The 19,468-nt window shown below is 42.6% G+C and overlaps 1 protein-coding gene and 1 pseudogene across 4 annotated transcripts in view; one reads left to right on the forward strand and one right to left on the reverse strand.

Moving 5' to 3' along the window:
• SIL1 (SIL1 nucleotide exchange factor) overlaps positions 1–19,468 on the forward strand; it is a 261,032-nt gene that overhangs the window by 192,572 nt on the left and 48,992 nt on the right. The window lies entirely within an intron of this gene.
• The window catches only part of LOC102185830, a 55,569-nt pseudogene continuing 42,629 nt past the window's right edge, over positions 6,529–19,468 (reverse strand).

Raw genomic sequence — 19,468 nt, forward strand, 5'->3', positions numbered from 1 at the left:
ACTGAGTTGTTTGTTGTGTAATCATCAGTTCCAGGCTTAAAGAAAAAAATGTTTTATGTGACTAAGACTAAGGAACATAGAGAAAAAAGGATGTTTGTCCTTTCCTCCTCCTTGAGAATTCCAGACCCCTATCTCCTCCTTGAGAGCCCCAGACCCCTTTCTCCTCCTCGGGGACCCTGGACTTCTTATCAACCTGCCTAGGAATTGACTTTCTCATTCCCCCCTTTTCTTATAGGAGAATTATGTTGCCAAGGGAATGGGGTGTTGTTTTCATTCCATGACTACTTCCTGCTGAGATGGGACTCTGTCCCTAAATTGTTGAGGCAACATATTCTCCTAACCCTCATATTGAGGTTCTCTGATCCAGGGGCCCCAAGTAATAGTTGGAAGAGGTTGTGGCACTTGTAGGAGCTTGGACAACCATTTGTAACCTAAAAGCTTTCAGACGGTTAGAAACAAATCCCATTTTACAGTTATAGATGTAAGGCAAAATAGTCATTAAACCAAGTTAAAATCTAATCAAAATTAAAAGTTATATTATGTCCATAGTTACAGCAATCCATCTTAGCATTGTTAGATGTTATCACAGAGTTGAAGAAAGTCCTTTGCTTGAAGCGGAGAAACCCACATGGGAAGTCTTCAACTGATGAGGAGGGGAGTGATCTGCAGGCCCAGCAATTAGATGGATTGTGGAATGCAGCGTAGGAAAGAGTCCAGGACAGGAAGGCGCTGTCTGAAGGGTCAAACGGCAGACTCAGGACTTTGAGAGTCAGCAGAAGCAAGCCCACCTAGATTCTCAGGCTCATCTTGGTTCCTGGCTCAAACAGCGGCTTGTTTAACTCAAAGGCTGGGTCAGGAGTTAACCTCCCGGTAATGTCTGTTGAAAAGCTAAAAGCTGAGTCACATAGTTAATTTTAAGGCTTCAGGATCTATGACAGTCAGTTCAGTTCAGTTGCTCAGTTGTGTTCAACTCTTCGAGACGCCATGGACCGCAGCATGCCAGGCCTCCCTGTCTGTCACCAACTCCCGGAGTTTACCTAAACCCATGTCCATTGAGTTGGTGATGCCATCCAACCATCTCATCCTCTGTCGTCCTCTTCTCCTCCTGCCCTCAATCTTTCCCAGAATCAGGGTCTTTTCAAATGAGTCAGCTCTTCACATCAGGTGGCCAAAGTATCAGAGCTTCAGCTTCAACATCAGTCCTTCCAGTGAACACCCAGGACTGATCTCCTTTAGGATGGACTGGTTGGATCTCCATGCAGTCCAAAGGACTCTGAAGAATCTTCTCCAACACCACAGTTCACAAGCATCAATTCTTCCGTGCTCAGCTTTCTTTATAGTCCAACTCTCACATCCATACATGACTGCTGGAAAAATGATAGCCTTGACTAGACGGACCTTTGTTGGCAAAGTAATGTCTCTGCTTTTTAATATGCTGTCTAGGTTGGTCATAACTTTCCTTCCAAGGAGCAAGCATCTTTTAATTTCATGGCTGCTGTCACCATCTGCAGTGATTTTGGAGCCCCCCAAAATAAAGTCAGCCATTGTTTCCACTGTTTCCCCATCTATTTGCCATGAAGTATGGTTTTTCCTGTGGTCATGTATGGATGTGAGAGTTGGACTGTGAAGAGGGCTGAGCGCCGAAGAATTGATGCTTTTGAACTGTGGTGTTGGAGAAGACTCTTGAGAGTCCCTTGGACTGCAGGGAGATCCAAGCAGTCCATTCTGAAGGAAATCAACCCTGGGATTTCTTTGGAAGGAATGATGCTAAAGCTGAAGCTCCAGTACTTTGGCCACCTCATGCGAAGAGTTAACTCATTGGAAAAGACTCTGATGCTGGGAGGGATTGGGGGCAGGAGGAGAAGGGGACAACCGAGGATGAGATGGCTGGATGGCATCACGGACTCGATGGACGTGAGTCTGAGTGAACTCCGGGACATGGTGATGGACAGGGAAGCCTGGTGTGCTGCAATTCATGGGGTCGCAAAGAGTCAGACACGACTGAACTGAACTGAATGAGACTGGATGCCATGATCTTCGTTTTCTTAATGTTGAGCTTTAAGCCAGCTTTTTAACTCTCCTCTTTCACTTTCATCAAGAGGCTCTTTAGTTCTTCTTCACTTTCTGCCATAAGGGTGGTATCATCTACATTTCTGAGGTTATTGATATTTCTCCTGCCAGTCTTGATTCTAGCTTGTGCTTCGTCCAGCCCAGCGTTTCTCATGATGTGCTCTGCATATAAGTTAAATAAGTACAGTGACATTATACACCCTTGACGTACTCCTTTTCCTATTTGGAACCAGTCTGTTGTTTCATGTCCAGTTCTAACTGTTGTTTCCTGACCTACATACACGTTTCTCAAAAGGCAGGTCAGGTGGTCCGGTATTCTGATCTCTTTCAGGATTTTCCACAGTTTATTGTGATCCACACAGTCAGTCTTTGGCATAGTCGATAAAGCAGAAATAGATGTTTTTCTGGAACTCTCTTTTTCGATGACTATCTTGCTTTTTCTATGACAATATCTATGCACAAAAACAGTCTGTCATAGAGACAGTTCCTTATTTGGGGGTTTGCAGTTCGAGCCCTCATTAAAGCTGTGGGTAGAACACGGGTGTCTTTTAATAATGTCATTAGCCTTTTCAACTTTTTTCTGAAGAAAAATGTCTTTAGGAACAGTGGGGTATCCAGGAACAGTGTAAATGATATTCTATTGCTAGAGCTTTTGATACCCCTTGAGTTACAGCAGCTTTAAAGGTGGAGCATTGTTGTTCTGAACTTTAGAGTTTAAGGTCCCACTTATATCATGAGAAGTCAGTACAGTAAGATTTTGCCCATTCATTAACCTTGGGCTTTAGTGGATACTGCTTTTGATGTGAAAATAGATGAGTGTCTTGAGCTTGATAATGACAGGAACAGCATTTTGTGCTTGACCCACAGCTTTTCCATCAGCCCACACTTTACAGTTTGTTCCATTAGAAAGAGCTGGTTCCATATTCATGAAAACAGAGGCCTGGACCTTGTTTAGTGTATCCCTCCCCAGAAGTGGTGAGGGAGACTCTGGTATGATTAGAAACTCGTGAGAAAAACAGCACAGAGTCCCAGTTGCCACTTAAAGGATGACTGACATAATAATGTTTGGCTCATCCAGACAGTCCCATTACAGTACTGGATCGGGAGGACAGCAGACCAGGGGCTTCAGTGAGCACAGAGAAAGTTGCCCCAGTGTCCTAAAGAAGTCAACTGATTGGCCCTCCATAGTTATTAATACCTGGAGTTCCTCAGGTGTAATTAGGAGGTTATGTGGGGACCCCTGGGCACCTTCAGTCCAGATTGTCTTGAGAGTCTGACCCCTGGGGCCTACATTTCAGAGGGCAGTCTCTTCTCCAGTCTCTTCTCTGATCCTTTGCAGACTGGACTCGGAGCTGGGGGCGGCTTAGATGCCTGAGGGAAATCCCTCTTGTGATGCCTCTCCTTTCCACAGTAATAACAAGTCCATCTCTTTTCACCTGGATCCTTCTGGGCATTTTTCTTAGGCTGTTTCTAACAGCAGGTCTAACAGCCATTGTTGGGGCTTCAGTCTTTTGCCTGCTGCTTTTTTGCCTCGATTTTTCCTCCTCATATTCTCTACCGTAATATACCATCTGAGCCAGCTGCAACAGTTTTTCTAAAGACGGATTTGGTCCAAACGCTTGTTTTTGTAATTTACGGCAGATATCTGGAGGTGACTGAGTGAGGAGTCTATCTTTTAAGATCATTCCTCCTTCTGCATTTTCAAGATCAACATCAGTAAACCTGTGGAGAGCCTCCCATAGTCTATCTAGGAATTTACCAGGAGTTTCCTTCTCTTCCTGTTTTATGTCAGCCAGCTTAGCGTAAAGTCTTAGCATGTGCTCACTTGAGTCCTACAAGAATACATTCGGCAGAGTGGTTCTGTTATTGGAACCACTTGGCTCCCAGTAGGAAGGAGGGCTATTTCGTATTCCCTCTTTCCCCTTGTCTCACGCTGAAGCCAGTCATCTCCAAAAGTAGTAGCTTTCCCCAAAGCTAGAGCTCTCGTGTCAGGAGGCAGTGTCTGTCCCAAGACATAAATTAAATCTCTCCAAGTAAGCTCATAAAGTAAAGTGAGTCCTGTAAAGGCTTCTGTGTACATTTTGGATCCTCTAAATAGTCTTGACTGCAATTGGGACTATTTGAAATTCTATCGAGACTGAGGCAACCCCTCCTAGACGGGTGCCTTGATTCTCAACCTGTTCAGTTGGGAGCCCCGGGTAAAGGGGCAAAGTAAGAGGACAGGAGGCAGCTGAAGGTTTCACACTCTTAGGACATAAGTCTGGCATGTCTTTCAGAGAGATAAAGAGCAACACATATGGCACTTCTATCCATTTCACTTATTTTCTACAGAATGGGTCTAGTTGTAACACAGTAATAATTGAGATCCTTCAACAGGTCAGCAGCATTCCCTGTCTTCCAAAGGATACTGTGCCCATTCAGTATCACAGAAGAAGATCAGGTGTGTCTTTTTAAATTCTGGGGATTGAACTTGTCCCAGTTTGTTTAAATACATTTTAAAGAAGTGGTTCTGAAACTGCTAGCTCCCATCTGTAAGAAAAAAGCAGTATCCACAGTCGTGGCTTTTTTCCACTGGAAGCGTCCTTCCCTGCTCTAGATGGGGGCGTAGACAGACTCTCCACTGAAACTTTCCTTCCCTGGTTGAACTTAGTCCCTCCCTTACCGATGCAGGCATCTTACTCGTTCCTCCCGTTTCTACCACTGAGGCTGGGTGGAGATGCACCAGGGGTAGACCTGATGGCATCCCAGATTGATTTAGTTCCATGCCACCAAGACCTTTGTTTGATTTGCCCTTTGCTCTGGATGCCACCCAGAGCATAACAGAGTAGCTTTCCTGGAATGTTTCCCAAGCTGGTACTACTAGGGGAAGCATCCGTCTTATGTGTGCATATGTGCGTTCCTGAGTACAGTCCTGACTGCAGTAGAGGTGGTGAGTCATAAAGGGCCGAACAACAACCAGGATGTCCCTCCTGAGTGTCACCACACCAGTATATGTGATAGGAAAAGAGATGGTGGAGGGTTAGCCAGTGAAGAAAAAGTGATTTTTGTTCTTGAGCTATTAGGGCCAACCCTTCCAGTTCATTTCCACCGATTCCACAAAAGGCATATCTAAGGAGTTGAGACAAAAGCCATCAGAGAGCCTCCTCTGGTCCATTAAGAGCTAGTGCTACCAAAGGAAAAGGCCCATTGCATTTCCAATCTGACCGGATCCTTCAGTTCCCATTCTGTGTACTCAAAAACCTCATGGTCAACAGCAGGGCTTCTGTCCACATAGACAGGAGACACAGCCGTGACAAAGACTCATTTTCAGGTCGCTGGTCCCTGAGGCAGGCAGCCAAGAGAGTAACCTCTAGCCTAAGAGATGTTCCTGGAGCTAGAGCTCTGCCTCACTTTCAAACATGCTCCTGTAACTTTCTGTTCCTAGCAAGGCTAGGCGCTTCCATACATGGGAAAGTACTAAGTAAAAGTACCTAGTAACAGCATGGATCACAGTTCCCCTGAAAGTCTATGATCTGACAAATTAGGTTAGTTAGTTGTAATTCTTCATGCAATTACGAAATAGTCAGAGACCAGGAAATGATGACCGGGAAAGGAAAGTTCAGTCCACATGCTTTGCCCATTTCTGGTCACTCCCCTTGCAGGGACCTTGGGTTTCTCTTGGCATTGGCAGGTCAGTATAAACTCCCAACAAAGCTCCCCTTTTGGGGGTTGCCTTCAGTCATTACAAAGTCCTTACGAAGGCACTGCACAGGACATGTCATTCATTCACACAAATACACCATAGAGTTAGTAAAGTAAATCAGAAAACTTGGATACTGAGAAAGCAGAGAGGGTAGAACTCTTGAGTGTTCTTACCTTGTCCTGAAGGTCCCAGACAAGCCCGCAAGATGATAGCTTACGTTGAACGGTGTCAGATTCGTGATCTCTGAAGAAGAAGATTTAGCTTTGGGACCAGGGACCAGGCTTGATCATTCAAGAGCTTTTGTGTAGCAGAGTTTTATTAAAGTAAGAAAAGGGATAGAGAAAACTTCTGACATGGACATCAGAAGGGGGACGGAGAATGCCCCTTAAGTGTATTTCTCAATTTCCAAATGCAACAGAAAGTTTCTAGTTATGTTTTTGTTAGTAACATTTATCTTGTGGTTAGATAAATATTTTTATAATTTCAATCATTTGAAAATAATTGAGACTTTCTGTTAGTGTATGATCAGTTTTTATTAAGTGTTCACATGTGCCTGAAAAGAACATGTTTTCTACGTTTTGATTATGAGATAGCCTGCCTGCCTTTCCCTTTCTTCCTCCTTTCTGCCCCTCTCTTTCCTCTGGATATGAAATTTTATGATGACATTTGTTTTCTCAGTGAATTAAATGTATTATTCCATTCTGCCTTCTGTTGTTGCTGTTAAGAATCTGGCTATCAAGTGATCACTGTTTTGCAAATAATCTGTGTCCCTCAGTCTCTGCCTATTTTTTTGTATTGCATGTCTTATCCCTACAAGGCAACCAGGGGTGGGGGTTGCCAAGCTGCAGCTGGGTCAAGGGACCTTCCTCCCTCAAGGGTGGGTCCACCCCACTTGGGGGCTGGTTTTCAGGCAGACCATCATGGGCACTGGTGGAAGGCTCCTGGGGCACAGGCGGCAGGCTTGGGCGAGGGCGTCACGCTTGTAGAGCTCTAGCAGTAACACGGCATGTTGTTCTCTATCACCAGGGACTCTTCCGTGGGACCATACCACTTCACCACACAGCTGTTCTTGTCAATGAGGAACTTGGTAAAGTTCCATTTGATGGTATTTCCCAGCATGCTCCTCTCCTTGGGCTGAATTTTCATGCACTTCCACAGAGGGTGGGCATCATCCCCATTCACACAGATCTTGCTGAACTTAACCAAATTTGATGCTATAGCCATGGCGAACTCTTTGATCTCAGCATTGCTTCCTGGCTCCTGCCTCCTGAACTGGTTGCAAGGGAAGGCCAAAATCTGTAGACTACACTCTGAGCATTGGCCGTTCATTGTCAACCAGCTGAGTGTAGTTTACATCTGTCTTGCCTCTTTGCGAGGTCACACTGGTGACTATGCATACATAGCCTGGTGCTTGTCCAGGTTAACCACGCTCCCGTCAATGTTCTTGACTGAGAATTCCTACATGGAGTGTGCCCAGTGCCAGTTGTCACAGGACACATACATAGTGCTGACCAGGAGCAGGCAGGGCCCCACAGAGTAGTGCCAGCTTTAGCGGGTGGCACAGACGGCTCCCAACTGTCTACTTTTAAGATTTTCTGTTTTTGTGATTTTTTTTTTTTACTTTCCCATGATGATTTATTTAGGTGTAGATTAAAAAAAAAAAAATTCCTGCTTGGAGTTTGTTGAATTTATTCAATCTGGATTTGTGTCTTTCATCTGTTCTAGAACATTTATAGCTATTATAAGCTTGAAATATTGTCTCTGCCTGTTTCTTTTTCCTATCTTTTTGAGATTCTAAAGAAACATATGTTAGACCTTCTTATCCAGTAGTCTTTCATGTTTCTTTACCTGTTTTCCATATTTCCCCTCTATATGCCACTTCTGTTGAAATCTCAATAGTTTTGTGCAGCATGTCTTCTGGTTTACTTGTTTTCCCTTCTATTGTGTCTAATCTGCTATTGAATCTGTCCATTAAATACTCAGTTACGAATTTATAGTTTTAATTTTTAGAAGTTTCATTTGTATCTTGTCAAAGTTTGATTTATTCCTTTCTAAAATTTCCTATTTGCTGCAGAAATTTAAAAGGATGTCTTTTATTTAAAACTAGTATACGTATTTTAAAATACATACTTTTACAATTCCAGGTCTTTTTCTGCCAGTTTGCATCAATGGTACCTTGTTTCCTTATAAGCTTGGTGGTTGTTTTACTGCACTACTCATTATTATTAAAAATTATTTGTAGCAGATTTGAATTCTCTTCTGCCAGGTGCCTAGAGGTAATTAATGATATGAAACCATGGCAAATCAAGTTCACAACTTGAGGTTTCTTAGTCTGCCCAAGAGATGTGAATCTAGACTGGAAACCATATATATGGAAGCAGATTGTGACTTCAGATTTTTGGGGTCAGCCTTTTCTTTTCCTTTTCCTTCCACTGCCCTGTGCTCCCCACGTAGCTGTTGTACTGAGTATTGCCAGGGAAGTCTTTCTAATTCACCTTTAAGCTAGAAATTCAAAAGACTAAGCTCTCAGGAAAATGTGGGGAGAGTTCCCACTTTGGGTGGCTCTAGACTTTGACTTTATTCTCCTTTCCCCACAAGGCTGCCAAAACCAAAACCCAAGTTGAATGAATCAATGAATGCTGCAGGGTTGAGTGGCTTTAGTACTCTGGTTCTGTTTTGTCTCTTCCTTAGCTTTTGGTTTTGTAGTTCCTAAACATTTTGTTGCTTTTTTGATGCTTTTAGTGACATATTTTTATATTCAGGATTTTTGTTTTCAGAGTGATTTGATCTGAATAATCTAACTCACTGTTACTGGAAATGAGTTGGCCATTGATTTAAAAAAAAAAAAATTGCCGAGTACCTTACTAAACTATTTTATCGTTTATAAAAGATTTTCAGTTTATTCTTTAGTTTATACAGTCGAAATACCTGCAAAGAAAGATACATATTTTCTTTTATAGTGGTATAGTAGGTAATTTGTTTTTGACAGGAATCCTTTTGGTATTTCATGATTATACGTGATGATGGCATTTGATGTGTATGTGTGTTTTATCTATTTTTATATGTGTTTATATTACATATGTTTATGTCAAGTAAATATGTTAGAGTAGCATTAAGTGTGTTTATATAAATTTCATTTTCACCAAGGGCGTCTAAAAGAAATGTATGGTGAATTGTATGCCTTTTTGTCATCTACCTAGATGGCTGTGTGATAATCCTTCTACTGTGACCTCTCATTTGGCAAGTTATATTTGTATATTACCCAGTAGTGAATCATCTTTACATATCTGTAATGATTTTTTTGACCAGTGTATTAGTTATCTGTTGCTGTCTGACAAGTTACCATTAACTTAGCTGCTTAAAGCAATGCACATTTTCTATTTCAGTATCTATGGTTCAGAATTCCACACATGACTTAGTGGGTTCTCTGTATCACTGCAGTGCTGCTGCTGCTAAGTTGCTTCAGTCGTATCTGACTTTGTGCAACCCCATAGACGGCAGCCCACCAGACTTCTCCATCCCTGGGATTCTCCAGGCAAGAATACTGGAGTGGGTTGCCATTTCCTTCTCCAGTATTACTGCAATAGCTGACATCTAAGCTGAGGCTTGACTGGGGAAGGATATCTTTCTAATAAGCTCATGGGGGTCCAATGTTTTTTGCAGAATTCAGTCTTTTGCAGGTTGTCAGATTAGGGGCTTCATTTTCTTGCTGGCTGGAGCCTCCTCGCAGTTTCTTGCCATGTGTTCATCTCCATAAATAGCTCCCAACATGGCAGCTTGGTTTTTCAAAGCCAGTGAGAGAAAGAGAGAGCAAGTTCTCAGCAAAACAGACATTACGGTGTCAGGTAGTGCAATGACATGCACATATTCATATGCATCCTGTTACCTTTCCTGTGTTGGTTAGAAGTAAGTCATATCTCTTACTTAAGGGGATGTGTCTGATTTTGGTCTAGACATTATGAATTGTCTGCAAATAACAGGAAATGATATACATAAGATAGATGTTTATTTCTCTTTCACCTAAACACGATCTTCAGGTCAGCAGGGCCGGTATGGCAGCCCTGCTTCAGGTAGACACGGAGGGGTCTTGAGTTCGTTCTAGTCACACGAAGATTCCTGCCCCAAGGGATAACCCTTTCTTCATCATTTTAAATGACCAGATCTGCATCCCAGGGAGCAGAGTGGAAGAAGGGACATAGAAGAGGAAGCCCGTGACACTTAAGTCTTTTAAGGAAGACCTGAAATCTGGCAAATGATGTTTCTGCTTATATCTTGTTGGCCAAAATGTAGTCTTTTTTACTTCATTTGCCCAGCAAAAATTTGGCTGCCATGGAAGAATGGGAGAACAGATCGTGAGGAACCACTAGCAATTTCTACCACAACTAGTTTTAAGCTAAACAAACAAACAACCAAAAACTCCTTGCTCTGGGATGTTGTTGTTTGGTTGCTAAGTCATGTCTGACTATTGGTGACCCCACGGACTATAGCCCGCCAGGCTCCTCTGTCCATGGGATTTCCCAGGCAAGAATACTGGAGTGGGTTGCCGTTTTCTTCTCCAGGGGATCTTCCCTTTTTTTCCTTCTCCAGGGATTGAACTCACATCTTCTGCATTAGCAGGCAGATTGTTTACCACTGAGCCACCAGGGAAGCCCTGCTCTGGGATTGTTGTTGTTGATCAGTCATCCAGTTGTGTCTGACTCTTTGCGACCCCATGGACTGTAGCACACCAGGCCTCCCAGTCTCTCACCATCTCCCAAAGTTTGTCCAAGTTCATGTCCATTGGATTGGTGATGCCATCCAGCCATCTCATCCTCTGACACTCTCTTCTCCTTCTGCCCTCAGTCTCTCCCAGCATCACGGACTTTTCCAATGAGTCGGCTGTTCTCATCAGATAACCAAAATACTGGAGCTTCAGCATCAGTCCTTCCACCAAGTATTCAGGTTGATTTCCCTTAAGATTGACTGGTTTGATCTCACTGCAGTCCAAGGGACTCTCAGGAGTCTTCTCCAGCACCACAGTTTGAAGGCATCAATTCTTTGGCATTCTGCCTTCTTTACAGCTCTCACAACCACACGTGACCACTGAGAAGACCATAGCATTGATTATACAGACCTTTGTCGGCAGAGTGATGTCTCTTGCTTTTCTACACACTGTCTAGGTTTGTCATAGCTTTCCTGCCAAGAAGCAATCATCTTCTGATTTCATGACTGCAGTCACCATCCGCAGTGATTTTAGAGCCCAAGAGGAGGAAATCTGTCACTAATTCCACCTTTTCTCCTTCTGGACCAGATGCCATAATCTTAGTTTTTTTAATATTTAGTTTTAGACCGGCTCTTTCACTCTCTTTCACCCTCATCAAGAGACTTTAGTTCCTCTTCGCTTTCTGCCATTAGAGTGGCATCATCCCACATATCTGAGGTTTTGATGTTTCTCCTACCTATCTTGATTTCAGCTTGTTACTCATCCAGCCCAGCATTTCTCATATGTGCCTGGTGTAGTAGGTTAAACAAACAGGGTGACAACAGACAACCCTGTCATACTGCTTTCTCAGTCTTGAACCATCAGTTGTTCCACACAGGGTTCTAACTGTTGCTTCTTGACCTACATACGGGTTTCTCAGGAGACAGATAAAATGGTCTGGTATTCCCATCTCTTTAAGAACTTTTCACAGTTTGTTATGATCCACACAGTCAAAGGCTTTAGTGTAGTTGATGAAACAGAGGTAGATGTTTTTCTGGAATTCCCTTGTTTTCTCTATGATCCAGCAGATGCTGGATATCTGGTTCTTCTTCCTGTTTTAAATCCAGTTTGGACATCTGGAAGTTCTTGGTTCACATAATGCTAAAGCCTAGCATGCAAGGTTTTAAGCGTGACCTTACTCACATGGGAGATGAGTGTAATTGTCCAGTGGTTGTCACATTCTTTAGTACTACTAACCTTGGGATTGGAATGAGAATTGACCTTTTCCAATCCTGAGGCCACTGCTGGGTCTTCCAGATTTGCTGACATATTGAATGTAACACCTTGATGGCATCATCCTTTAGGGTTTTGAATAGTTCTACAGGAATTCCATCACACCACTCACTTTATTAATAGCAGTGCATCCTTTAGGGTTTTGAATAGTTCTACTGGAATTCCATCACACCACTCACTTTATTAATAGCAGGCCTTTATTAAGGCCCAGTTGATTATACTTTCCAGAATGTCTAGCTCTGGGTGGCTGACCACACCATCATAATAATCCAGTTCATTAAGATCTTTTTTGTACAGTTCTTCTGTGTATTCTTTCCATCTCTTCTTGATCTCTTCAGCATTTACTAGATCTCCACCATTTCTGTCCTTTATTGTGCCCATCTTTGGGCAAAATGTTCCCTTGATAGCTCCAAGTTTCCTCAAGAGATCTGTAGTCTTTGCCCCTCTGTTGTTTTCTTATAGTTTTATGCACTGTTCATTGAAGAAGACCTTCTTGTCTCTCCATTGCTATTCTTTGGAACTCTGCATTTAGTTGGGTGTACCTTTCCCTTTGGGCTTCCCTGATAGCTCAGTTGGTAAAGAATCTGCCTGCAATGCAGGAGACCCCAGTTTGATACCCGTCGGTGATATGGATCAGGTCGGGAAGAGTCTCTGGAGAAGAGATAGGCAACCCACTCCAGTATTCTTGGGCTTTCCTTGTGGCTCAGCTGGTAAAAAAGTCCGCCTGCAATGTGGGAGACCTGGATTTGATCCTTAGGTTAGAAATATACCCTGGAGAAGGGAAAGGCTACCTACTCCAGTATTCTGGCCTGGAGAATTCCATGGGATTCCATGGGGTTGCAAAGAGTTGGACACCACAGAGTGACTTTCACTCACCTTTCCCTTTCTCCCTTGCTCTTTACTTCTCTTCTTTCTTCAGCTATTTGTAAAGCCTCCTCAGATAGCCATTTTGCCTTCTTGCTTTTCTTTTTCTTTGGGATGTTTTTTTTTTTCGCTGTCTCCTGTACTGTATTACAGACCTTCATTTCATAGTTCTTCAGGCACACTGTTAAGTAGATCTAATCCCTTGAGTCTATTTGTTACCTCCACCACATGTTCATAGGGGATTTGATTTAAGTAGTACCTGACTGGCTTGCTGGTTTTCCCCCTTTATTTAGTTTAAACCTGAATTTTGCTATGAGAAGCTGATGATCTGAGCTACCGTCAGCTCCAGGTCTTGTTTTTGTTGACTATATACAGTCTCTCCATCTTCAGCTACAAAAAATATAATCAGTTTGATTTTGGTATTGACCATTCAGTGATGTCCATGTTGTAAAATCATTTCTTGTGTTGCTATGATCGGTGCATTCTCTTGACAGAATTTGGTTAGCTTTTGCCCTGCTTCATTTTGTTCTCCAAGGCCAGACTTGCCTGTTACTCAAGGTATCTCTTGACTTTCTACTTTTGCATGCCAATCCCCAGTGAACATCTTTTTTGGTATTAGTTCTCGGAGGTCTTCTAGGTCTTCATAGAACTAATCAAGTTCAGCTTCTTCGGCATTGGTAGTTGGGACATAGACTTGAATTACTGTGATGCTGAATGGCTTGCCTTGGAAGCAAACTGAGATTGTATCCAAGTACTGATTTTGGACTTTTTTGTTGATTATGAGGGCTACTCCATTTCTTCTGTGGGATTTTTGCCCACAGTAGTAGACATAATGGTCATCTAAATTAAATTCACCCATTGCCATCCATTTTAGTTCACTGATTCCTAAGATGTAGAGGTTTGTTCTTGCCATCTCCTGCTTGACCATGTCCAATTTACCTTGATTGACGGACCTAACATTTCAGATTCCTGTGTAGTATGTTTCCACTTTGCTTTATTCTTTGAAGGCCCAGGTGCTTCATTCATTCTGGGGCTATTGGTAGTTGTCCTCCGCTCTTCCCCTGCAGCTTATTGTACACCTTCAGACTTGGGGGACTCATCTTTCGGTGTCATAGCTTTTTGTTCTTTTATACAGTTCATGAGCTTCTCATGCCAAGTATACTGGAGTGGTTTGCCATTCCCTCTTTCAGTGGATCATGTTTTGTCAGAACTCTCCACAGTGACCTATCCATCTTGGGTGCCCCTACACAGCATGGCTCATAGCTTCATTGAATTATGAAAGCCCCTTCACTGTGACAACCCAGTGATCTATGAATGGGGCCCTGGGATAGTTAAGTATAAAATTATTTTTTTTCCTTTGGAGATTTGAGAAATTATTAAAAATTCAGTTTCTTTTCTGTAGAATGGGGAGGACTTGAAGAGCACAGTATGCCAGACAGAACTGAACTAGCTTGGACCAAGTACAGTGTGGATATGAGGAAGGCTGGTTGTGGAAAAAGAGCCTGCAAGGGGCAGGTTCTTAAAGTATGTTGTCTCTATTTTATCCTGTAACGACTCTTGCTGTTGGTTCAGTTCAGTTGCTCAGTCGTGTCCAACCCTTTGCAACTGCATGTGCTGAGGCATGCCAGACTTCCCTGTTCATCACCAGCTCCCAGAGCTTGCTCAAACTCATGTGCATTGAGTCGGTGATACAATCCAGCCATCTCTATTGTCCCCCTCTCCTGCCCTCAATCTTTCCCAACATCAAGGTCTTTTCCAATGAGTCAATACTTCGCATCAGGTGGCCAAAGTGTTGGAGTTTCAGCTTCAGTCTTTCCAGAGAATATTCAGTACTGATTGCCTTTAGGATTGACTGGTTGGATTGCCAAGCAGTTCTAGGGACTCTTGAGTCTTCTTCAGCACCACAGTTTAAAAGCATCAATTCTTCAGCACCCTGCTTCTTTATGGTCCAACTCTCACATCCATACATGACTATTGGAAAAGCCACAGCTTTGACTGGACAGACCTTGGTTGGCAAAGTAATGTCTCTGCTTTTTAATATGCCGTCTAGGTTTGTTATAGTTTTTCTTTCAAAGACCAAGCGTCTTTTAATTTCATAGTTGCAGTCACCATCTACAGTGATTTTGGGGCCCCCCAAAATAAAAGCCGTTTCCATTGTTTCCCCATCTATTTGCCATGAAATGATGGGACCAGATGCCATGATCTTCGTTTTTTGAATGTTGAGTTTTAAGCCAGCTCTTTCACTCTTCTCTTTCACTTTCATCAAGAGGCTCTTTAGCTTTCTGCCATGAGCGTGGTGTCACCTGCACACCTGAGGTTATTGATATTTCTCCCAGCAATCTTGATTCCAGCTTGTACTTCACCCAGCCCAGCATTTCGCATGATGTACTCTGCATGTGCTGTGGGTAATATTATTCTGGCTTTACAGAACAGGGTAATTGCTTAAGGACTTTGAAATGGTTTATAGGAGGACTCAGATTGAAGAAAGTAGGGAAAACAACTAGACCATTCAGGAATGACCTAAATCAAATCCCTTATGATTATACAGTGGAAGTGACAAACAGATTCAAGGGGTTAGATCTGATATACAGAGTGCCTGAAGAATTATGGACAGAGGTTTGTGACATTGTACAGGAGGCAGTGATCAAGACCATTCCCAAGAAAAAGAAATGCAGAAAGGCAAAATGGTTGTCTGAAGAGGCCTTATGAATAGCTGAGAAAAGAAGCTAAAGGAAAGGAGAAAAGGAAAGATATACCCATTTGAATGCAGAGTTCTGAAGAATAGCAAGGAGAGATAAGAAAGTCTTCCTCGGTGATCAATGCAAAGAAATAGAGTAAAACAGTAGAATGGGAAAGACTATAGATCTCTTCAAGAAACTTGGAGATATCAAGGGAACACTTCTTGCAAAAATGGGCCCAATAAAGGACAGAAGTGGCATGGACCTAACAGAAGCAGAAGATATTAAGAAGAGGTGGCAAGAATACACAGAAGAACAATGCAAAAAAAAGATCTTCATGACCCAAATAACCATGATGGTGTGATCACTCACCTATAGCCAGACATCCTGGAATGCAAAGTCAAGTGGGCCTTAGGAAGCATCACTATGAATAAAGCTGGTGGAGGTGACAGAGTTCCAGTTGAGCTTTTTCAAATCCCAAGATGATGCTGTGAAAGTGCTGCACTCAATATGCCATCACATTTGGAAAACTCAACAGTGGCCACAAGACTGGAAAAGGTCAGTTTTTATTAAAATCCCAAAAAAGGGCAGTGCCAAAGAATTTTTAAACGCACGGTTGCACTCATCTCACACACTAGCAAAGTAATGCTCAAAATTCTCCAAGTCAGGTTTCAACAGTACATGAACCGTGAACTTCCAGATGTTCAAGCTGGATTTAGAAAAGGCAGAAGAACCAGAGATCAAATGGCCAACATCCGTTGCATCATATAAAAAACAATAGATTTCCAGGATAAACATCTACTTCTGCTTTATTGACTATACCAAAGCCTTTGACTGTGTGGATCACAACAAACTGTGGAAAATTCCGAAAGAGATGGGAATACTAGACCACCTTACCTGCCTCCTGAGAAATCTGTATTCAGGTCAAGAAGCAACAGTTAGAACTGAATGTGTTAGAACTTTCCCAAATCGGGAAAGGAGTATGTCAAGGCTGTATCTTGTCACCCTGCTTATTTAACTTAAATGCAGAGTACATCATGAGAAACGCTGGGCTGGATGAAGCACAAGCTGGAATCAAGATTGCCGGGAGAAATATCAGTAACCTCAGATATGCAGATGATACCACTCTTATGGCAGACAGTGAAGAAGAACTAAAGAGCCTCTTGATGGACGTGAAAGAGGAGAGTGAAAAAGTTAGTTTATTTTTTATTTATTTATTTATTTTTTTTTGCTTTTTTTTTGTGTGTGGCTATTTTATTTTATTTTATTTTATTTTTTATTTTAATTTTTTATTTTTTTTTAAATTTTAAAATCTTTAATTCTTACATGCGTTCCCAAACATGAACCCCCCTCCCACCTCCCTCCCCACAACATCTCTCTGGGTCATCCCCATGCACCAGCCCCAAGCAAGCTGCACCCTACGTCAGACATGGACTGGCGATTCAATTCTTACATGACAGTATACATGTTATAATTCCCATTCTCCCAAATCATCCCACCCTCTCCCTCTCCCTCTGAGTTCAAAAGTCTGGTATACACATCTGACATTCAGAAAACTAAGAACATGGTATCTGGTCTTGTCACTACATGGCAAATAGATGGAGAAACAATGGAAATACTGAGATATTTTATTTTGGGGGGCTCCAAAATCACTGCAGATGGTGATTGCAGCCATGAAATTAAAAGACGCTTGCTCCTTGGAAGAAAAGCTATGACCAACCTAGACAGCATATTAAAAAGCAGAGATATTACCGCTGTAGTCCATGGGGTGACAAAGAGTTGGACGTGACTGAGCGACTGAACTGAACACTTTAATCCCAGAACTTGATGTTAAAGCCCATGTTCATTTTTTAGTTTGAAGAGTTAACAGATTCCCATAAAGAGAGCCATGTTTCTAAGGGTCTTGTGTGTGATACTAGTCTTTTTATTCATTAGTTATGCAAGCTCTCAACTTTGATATTTTGAAGTTGCAGGCAATGACATGAGGATGTAATTGTTTAGTTGCTAAGTGGTGTGCAACTCTTTGAGACCCCATGGACTGCAGCATGCCAGGCTTTCCTGTCCTTCACCATCTCACAGAGCTTGATCAAACTCATGTCCATTGAGTTGGCATTGCCATCCAACCATCTTTTTCTTTGGAGGCTAATTAGTTTACAATATTGTATTGGTTTTGCCATACAACAACATGAATCTGCCACGGGTGTACATGTGTTCCCCATCCTGAATGCCCCTTCCACCTCCTTCCCCATACCATCCCTCTGGGTCATTCCAGTGCACCAGCCCTGAGCATCCTGTATCATGCCTCAAACCTGGACTGGTAATTCGTTTCACATATGATATTATACATGTTTCCATGCCATTCTGCCAAATCATCCTACCCTTGCCCTCTCCCACAGAGTCCATAAGACTGTTCTATACATCTGTGTCTCTTTTGCTGCCTCGCATACAGGGTTATCGTTACCATCTTTCTAAATTCCATATATATGCGTTCAGTTCAGTTCAGTCGCTCAGTTGTGTCCGACTCTTTGCGACCCCATGAGTCGCAGCACGCCAGGCCTCCCTGTCCATCACCAACTCCCAGAGTTCACTCAGACTCACGTCCATCGAGTCAGTGATGCCATCCAGCCATCTCATCCTCTGTCGTCCCCTTCTCCTCCTGCCCCCAATCCCTCCCAGCATCACAGTCTTTTCCAATGAGTCAGCTCTTCACATGAGGTAGCCAAAGTACTGTAGTTTCAGCTTTAGCATCATTCCTTCCAAAGAAATCCCAGGGCTGATCTCCTTCAGAATGGACTGGTTGGATCTCCTTGCAGTCCAAGGGACTCTCAAGACTCTTGTCCAGCACCACAGTTCAAAAGCATCAATTCTTCAGCACTCAGCCTTCTTCACAGTCCAACATTCACATCCATACATGACCACTGGAAAAACCATAGCCTTGACTAGACGGAGCTTAGTCGGCAAAGTAATGTCTCTGCTTTTCAATATGCTATCTAGGTTGCTCATAACTTTTCTTCCAAGGAGTAAGCATCTTTTAATTTCATGGCTGCAGTCACCATCTGCAGTGATTTTGGAGCCCCCCCCCAAATAAAGTCTGACACGGTTTCCACTGTTTCCCCATCTATTTCCCATGAAGTGATGGGACCGGATGCCATGATCTTCATTTTCTGAATGTTGAGCTTTAAGCCAACTTTTTCACTCTCCACTTTCACTTTCATCAAGAGGCTTTTGAGTTCCTCTTCACTTTCTGCCATAAGGGTGGTGTCATCTGCATATCTGAGGTTATTGATATTTCTCCCAGCAGTCTTGATTCCAGCTTGTGTTTCTTCCAGCCCAGCATTTCTCATGATGTACTGTGCATAGAAGTTAAATAAGCAGGGTGACAATATACAGCCTTGATGTACTCCTTTTCCTATTTGGAACCAGTCTGTTGTTCCATGTCCAGTTCTAACTGTTGCTTCCTGACCTGCATACAGGTTTCTCAGGAGGCAGGTCAGGTGGTCTGGTATTCCCATCTCTTTCAGAATTTTCCACAGTTTATTGTGAGCCACACAGTCAAAGGCTTTGGCATAGTCAATAAAGCAGAAATAGATGTTTTTCTGGAACTCTCTTGATTTTTCCATGATCCAGCGGCTTTTGGCAATTTGATCTCTGGTTCCTCTGCCTTTTCTAAAACCAGCTTGAACATCAGGGAGTTCACGGTTCACGTATTGATGAAGCCTGGCTTGGAGAATTTTGAGCATTACTTTACTAGCATGTGAGATGAGTACAATTGTGCGGTAGTTTGAGTTAGTATAGTGTATTGGTGTTTTTCTTTGTGGCTTACTTCACTCTATAATAGGCTCCAGTTTCATCCACCTCATTAGAACTGATTCAAATGTATTCTTTTTAATGGCCGAGTAATACTCCATAGTGTATATGTACCACAGCTTTCTTATCCATTCATCTGCTGATGGACATCTAGGTTGCTTCCATGTCCTGACTGTTGTAAACAGTGCTGCAATGAACATTGGGGTATACGTGTCTCTTTCAATTCTGGTTAATGGTGTATATGCCCAGCAGTGGGTTTGCTGGGTCGTATGGCAGTTCTATTTCCAGTTTTTTAAGGAATCTCCACACAGTTCTCCATAGTGGCTGTACTAGTTTGCATTCCCACCAACAGTGTAAGAGGGTTCCCTTTTCTCCACACCCTTTCCAGCATTT

The sequence above is a fragment of the Capra hircus genome, chromosome 7, assembly GCF_001704415.2.
Source record: "Capra hircus breed San Clemente chromosome 7, ASM170441v1, whole genome shotgun sequence".
Lineage (NCBI taxonomy): Eukaryota > Metazoa > Chordata > Mammalia > Artiodactyla > Bovidae > Capra > Capra hircus.